This window comes from Trichosurus vulpecula, chromosome 4, assembly GCF_011100635.1.
Source record: "Trichosurus vulpecula isolate mTriVul1 chromosome 4, mTriVul1.pri, whole genome shotgun sequence".
In the NCBI taxonomy this organism is placed as follows: Eukaryota; Metazoa; Chordata; class Mammalia; order Diprotodontia; family Phalangeridae; genus Trichosurus; species Trichosurus vulpecula.
The window spans coordinates 338,972,240-338,979,405 of record NC_050576.1 but is presented as its reverse complement, the minus strand read 5'-3'; positions in this window follow the sequence as shown (position 1 = coordinate 338,979,405).

Here is a 7,166-nt window from a genome sequence, read left to right as displayed (position 1 = left end):
ATCACACAGATGGTTAGCAGCCTAAAGACAGCTTACTATGACAGGGAATGTTTGATGCTCTGATTGTTCACTGTGGTTTCATCTCAGATTTTTTTAGGCTTCTTTTGCTCTAAAGCTTATAAAGAAAATCAAATAAGAAAGCATGTATTGTAATAATAACTTACATTTATATGGTTATTTGCAATTCCAAGAACTTGAATGCCCATTATTTCATATGATTTCAGTAATCCTGTGAAGGATGCATAGCATGATCTCCATTTTACAGATGAAGAAATTAAGTCTTAGGTGAAGGGTGACTTGTCCAGTTGCGTAAGGTTAATAAGGGGCAGAGCTGGGACTCGTACTCAAGCCTTCTGATTATAAGTCCTATTTTCTCTCTGGAACATCTTGAGTACTTATTGTATGTAAAACATTGTGCAAGGTACTGTGGAAGGACGTAAGGATGCACAAATGTGGCCCCAGCTCTAAAGGAACGTAGTCTAGTTAAATGATTAGCCAAGAGTTTAACAGTAACATAAGACACCAAAATGGAAGAGAGCAAAGGGAAACATACAATTAATTCTCAGATGAGTGCTAGAGATAATATATACTATGAATTTATAGAGCTTTATTGGGTTGGGAAATTACCCCTGAAAAATGGTCTTTTTGCCTCATCTTGTACTCTTCTAATGCCCCAAAGTTGAACACTTCATGAGACAGATCTAAAAGAAAGAAATTACTCTGGGTTGGAGTAGTATAGATGGATTCCTAGAGGAGATAAAACTTAAATTGGGCTTTGAAGGAGGAGCATGGTTTTGGTAAAGAAAGGAGGAAGAGCAGGACATTTCACACAAGATGAGCCAGTTGAGAAAAGGGAGAGAAGCAGGAATGTGTAAGGGGTGCTTAGCAAGTACAGGAGTCAGGTATGAACCTTGGCCAAATATTAGTCTTATTAGGAATTAAGACTGAAAGTAAATTGAAGTCTGATGGTTGAGGACTTTGGAAGAAGTTAAAAAAATCATCAAGAGCTAGTAACAATATCTCCCAGGAAGTAAGAAAATTTGGGGGCAGCCAGTGGGGATAGGAGGGAAAGTGAATGAAACTTGAAGTATTTAAGCTGTTGATTCTAAGGGCTAAGTAGCATTCTATACTTAAAGGGGTAACAGTTCCTTATGAATGGGGCCAGCCTTTCTGAAAAGCAATTTAGAATTATGTACCCAAAATCACCAAACTGTGTATACATTTTGACCCAGCTATACCACTCTTAAGTCTTTACCCTGAAGACACCAAAGAGTGAAGAAAAGGACTTACATGTACAAAAATATTTGTAAGAGCTCTTTTCATTATAGCCCAAACCTTGAAACTAAAGGGGCAAACTCCTATTGGGAATGGACAAAAAAATATGGTATATGAACATGTGATGAAGTGGACAGTTTCAGAGGAAATTGGGAAGACTTCTATGAACAGAGCAAAGTGAGCAGAACCAGGCAAAAGAATTTATACAATGACAACACTAAAACAAAATTATGGAGAAAAACATTTTTGAAAGACATTAGAACCCTGATCAATGGAATGATAAGCCATGAGTCCAGAGGACTGAAGATGAATCTTGCCATCTATCTCCTGCCAGAGAGGTGATGGGCTTAAAATGTAAATTGAGACATGTATTTTATGATATGGCCAATGTGAGAATTGATTTTGTTGGACTATGCATATTTATTAAGAAGGGTTTTTTCCATTTAAAAAATTGTTCAAAGGGAGTAACAGTGTGAGAGAGATAAATGCTTATAAAAATACCAATGATAAAGAAATTTTAAAAAAAGAATAGGGGCAGCTAGGTGGCACAGTGAGTAGAGCACTGGCCCTGGAGTCAGGAGGACCTGAGTTCAAATTCGGACTCACACTTACTAGCTGTGTGACCTTGGGCAAGTCACTCAACCCCAATTGCCCTGCCAAAAACCAAAAAAAAAAAAAGAAATGGCAACAGATAAAAAAGAATAATGGCTCCCAAAGGTACTTCTTATAAACAGAAACTCATGGGAAGTGATAATAAAATTTGCTCAGCATTTCTTTAAAGATTCAATGTAGATTGAATAAAGATTCTATAACCACAGAATCTTAGAACCAAGGGGACCACAGAGATGATCTTGTCCCCCTTTCCCAACCACCATTTTATAGTTTAGGAAATAGTCTAGAGACCTGTTAAATGATTAAATCAAGTTAATATATCTAGTTTATAGCAGAGTTGGATACCCCTTTAGAGAAAGGAAAGGATTTTTTTTTTCTGGCTTTCATCATGACGTAAATATTTCATGCTAAATAAATTTGAAGTGTTGGAAAACTCATGGAACTCAAATGGGGACATTTTTTCCACTTAATTTGTGGCTGTCCAAATAAGATTTATTGATCCAGAATCTCTTTTGCACAGTGAAGGGGATGAAGACGCTCTCCTGGACCTTCAGTGTGTTTTGGTACCCTGAAGTTCTACCCAAGAGTCTCTTCAGATTTTAGAGAGAATAATAACTGATAGAGGGCTGCCTACATTTTCCTGGGCAACCGGTAATAGACATGATATGAACCCCGGAGAAGTTCTAGGGAGGCAAATTTGAGTCCATTATCATGAATTTTCTAAACAAACAGCAAAAAAGTAGAGCTGTCCAAAAATGAAAATATCTACCTAATGGAGGAGTAGGTTCTCTGTTGCTGGAGATGTTCAAATAGAGACCGGATGAACATTTATCACAGATGGTGGAAGAATTCAGTCTCTGTCAAGAACGTGGGAATTGATAATTTCTAAAAGCCATTTTAGCTTCAAGATTCTATAAATCTAGCCAAGAAGGTCTAGATGTGGGGGTGGGACAAATATGTGTCTGTGATTGAAGGCAATGCACAACTTGGAGGGAGAGAATAGAAGTAGGGGGAAAAGAGCTTGGACCAAGATATTATAGTAAACGGAATACCCTGTTTGGATTAAGGATTCCTTAGTGTTGCCCCAAGGGAGCTAGACAGAAGTCTTGGAAATAGAAGCTGCAGGATACTTTTACATATAAAACAAAGCTAGCTGGCATGTTAGCATTTTGTCCATTGTAAGGTGCCTCCTGTATAGGGATACTCTGCGTTCCATTAAATTAGCATTTGTTAAATGCCCGCTGTTTTCAAGATATTCTATTGATGTATGGGAGAGACGTAGTTTTGGTAAGGTATGGTTCTTGCTATCAAGTGTATAGTGTATAGTCTAGTGGAAGGATATGGCAAACACAAAAATAGCTATAATACATGATAAGTCCACAAGAGTTTTGCAAGCAGAGTGATATAAAAGGTCAGTCTTGGGGTCACGAGTAGGGAGGGGAATTACAGAAGTTTTCTTAGAGGACTTGAGTTGGTCTTCCGAGAATGAGAAGACGACCTTTATATAGGGTATGTAGGTTCCTCTGATAAATGGCCATCCTGCCTCTACTTGAACATGTCTAGTGATAGGGAGCTTACTTCCTATAAAATAGATTCAGAAATTCCATTTTTGGATAGTTACACTTTTGAGAAATTCAATAAACATTGAACATGTTAGCGTGTGTGTGTGTGTGAGTGAATGTATATTCCGGGAATTTGCAATGGTGTCAGCAAAGACATAGAGGGAAGAAAGCCAAGATCACAGTTCCCTTTATGTGTACAGGGGAAGATTAGTGTGTGTTAAATGATTTTGCATATAGCATGTCCCAAAAATCTTAGTGTAGTTTTAAGCTATTAAGACTTGGGTTTTAATGCTTTAATACTTAAAACTGAAGCTTTAATAGCTTAAAACTCACCAAGACATTTGGGACACCCTTTTTATTGCAACCTTTAGTGATAGGGTAGATCTGTGGAAGATTTGCAGAAAGACATAAATGAGGATCATGCAGGATGAGATGATGGGGAGGGGTGGTGATCTGCACAGAAGGTTTACCCATATTGTAAGTAAGCAAAGCTATATGACCTACCTGTTAGTCTCTGAAAAGCGTCTTTATGCCATCTGTGGCACGCCAGTGGGCCAGGCTACCTGGCTTATCCTGCAAGTGCAAAGCTCTAGTGTGCTCTTTCTCTCTCTCTCTCCATCCTTACCCTCAGCCATACATACAAAACATGTGCACACAAGATGTATAAATATGCATATCTGTATACATATGTATGCATGACTAAAACCCTAAAACACAGTGTATGTATGTATATGGCACACATGCATACACACATAACACACATGCAAATCCATGTCATTTGGTATCCTTTCCTTATAAGTATCAAGTGCTCAGAAAATACAGTCCTACTGTGCAGGGGCTTAAACTGTATTTGCACCAGTAATAGCTGATGGCTGAGCTGCTTTACCAAATGTGAATTTCAGATTTCACTCAGATCCCAACTCAAACAAATTGACACTAGCGGCTTAAGTGCCTGAAATGGTCTTTCCCTCCCCTTTCCCCAACCCTCCCTCCATTGACATGGAATTCTTCTTTGCTGTTTATTACCTACATGATGTTGGTCAAGGCAGTAAACCACTTTGAGTCTCAGTTTCCTCATCTGTAAAGTGGGGAGAGGTTGGACTAGATGGCCTGTAAGTTTCCTTTCGGCTCTGGACCTGGGATCTTATAACCTAGCCTGGCTTATAAGTTAATAATTTTTTATATTAAAAAACTTTATTGACTAAAAAAACTACATTGTTTTTTTCTATCATTTAGAGAAGAAAAAAGTCTTAATATATTCTCAAGTTGGTATAAGATGAGTTTTTGAGGCTATAATCCCTACTTGTTTGATTGAATCTATAAACCAGTAATGATTATTACTGACGCCTCCATTTTCTCTGTATCTACTGAAGAGGCATACAGTTAGTTGCTTATAGAGTATATCTGAAGGCTTGTTTTCTCTCTAGGGTCCCCCAGATAACAAATAGTCAGCAGAAAATAAAGAAAAGTACTTTCAAGTCTGTGTAGGAGTTAGCAAACATAAATTATTATCTGCTCTCGGTGTGAAGCTGAAATAGGCACAGGGGAAACCATTCTTATTCTTCGCAAGAACTTCAGCATCATAAAATGTGCTCCTTTCAGAGATTCATCTGGGCCCTTCTGACTTGGGGTCTTGGGTTTGACATTTTTGTAGGGCAGGAGAAGGATCTCTCAACTCTAGCACCAATCTGTTGGGAGTCTCATGGGCTGCACCGCATTACTAAATTTAGCTGTCAGGATTCTCTTTCTACCGTGGAGGAGCAGAAGTGAAACCTTCTCTGCATTTTGTCTCTTGCCCCATAGGAAGCCTTATGCTGGCAGCCATGGGAACTTGGTAAAAAGCCAAGCTAAGGGACATCTGATTGCAGAGACCCATGGGAGACTAAAGTCATTAAGCAGAATTAAAAAAGGGGAGGCTTTGTGGATAGGATGTTTTTGGAAGAGGAGAGGGACATGTTATGGACATATTTGTTGGTCAAAAACGTTTCTTGCCATTTGTAGACGTAATGGACTTTACTCTGCATGTTTCTGTGTTTGCTCAAGGCATTCCCAGCTTTTGTTTTGTCAAGCTCTGAGCTGAGTAAAAACTAATCATTTCATAGTCTTTCATACTGAATTGGGGAAAAAGATGGAGGTGGTGTAGATGTGGGTCAGCTGGGCATAGTGACGAAGTTGATTGAGTTTGGAACACTTTGGGAATCATTAACATGTTAATACATGATTACATGGGGTTGAACAGGTGCCTTCCATGATTCTGACTTGAGAAAGCAAAATTTCTGATGTGAAAGATTATTCCCCATAGTCCTACAGGATTAATTTGAGTCTGAATTGTCTGAGGCCTATCTATGCTACATCTCTTGCTCTCAAAGGAGGCTGCTGAAGAGAAAGAAGTGTGTGAACTTGCCCCTTAACACTCCATCAATAACCATTTTACGTCAAGTCAGCTTGACAAGTAATTAAAAATATTATTTATTTATATGTAACATTAATTTTTTAAAAAATTTTGAGTTCTGAGTTCTCTCCCTTTCACCCATTGTGAAGGCAAGAAATATGGTATCAGTTATACATGTGAAATCATGCAAAACATATTTCCATATTAGCCATGTTATTAAAAAAAACCCGAGGGGAAAAAAACACTGAAAAGTCTGTTTCAATCAGCATTCAGACTCCATTAGTTTTTTCTTTGGAGATGGATAGCATTTTTTATCATAAGTCCTTTTGAATTTTGGTATTTGTTAACTGTTTGCTATGTGCCAGGCACTGTGCTATGCTTAGCAATAGTGCATAATGAAATACAGATTTTTTTTCATACCTGTGATTTCATTGGTACAAGAAATACTTTCTACCAATAGAGATGACAACTAATGTGCACTTTGTAGTCTTGGGAGAGTTTAAGTGATCTATCAAGGGTCCCTCAACAAAGATGGAGAGGTTAAGGGACCAACCAAGAGTGTCTCAATTAAAATGTAGAGGTTTTGACCTATCAAGGGTTGCAGGATGTCACAGAGTCTGGCCTTGAATCCAGATTTTCCTGACCCCAAGTTTTCATCTACCATGCCACACTGTAGAAGCCCTGAAAACAAGGAGAGGGATCAGGAAAGGCCTCTTATAGGAGGCAGCATTTGAACTAAGCTTTGAAAGTTGGAAAATTACACTGAATAAGGTAGAACTTTTATTTGAATATTGACAATTTGAAACATTTCTTTTAATGCAATGTTGATAAGGCAGGGCTAGCTACTAATTCCTATCTAGCAAGCCCTACACAGGCAAATTGTGAAGTAAGTCAAGTTTGTCTTCAGATCTGTCTTACTCCAAACTCCCAGTTCTACCTTGTCTTACACATATATTTCCTTCTCTGGTATCTAGCAGTATCCTGCTTTTTCACTAAAAACCTGTCCTCTGAAAGGTATATAACACTTAGTTACATTAATTCATAAATAATTGGCAAGAGCTTTAACTGTTTTCTCTCCTAGAGAAAACTCTGTTTCAATAGAGAAAAAAGCCTTAAGCCTGAGCCTTCTGTCATTCACAAGTCTGTATGCAGCAGTTACTATAGACTTAAAGAGTATTAATTAGTATTAGGCTTGAGGCTCAATAACATTTTAAGCAACAAGCAGTGGTGAGGCTTATATATCACCTCTTCTTGTCTCTTACCACTTTAGAAGACAGCATGCTGTTCTCCTCAAAGCTAGTCAAACATGACCTCAAGTATTTTGA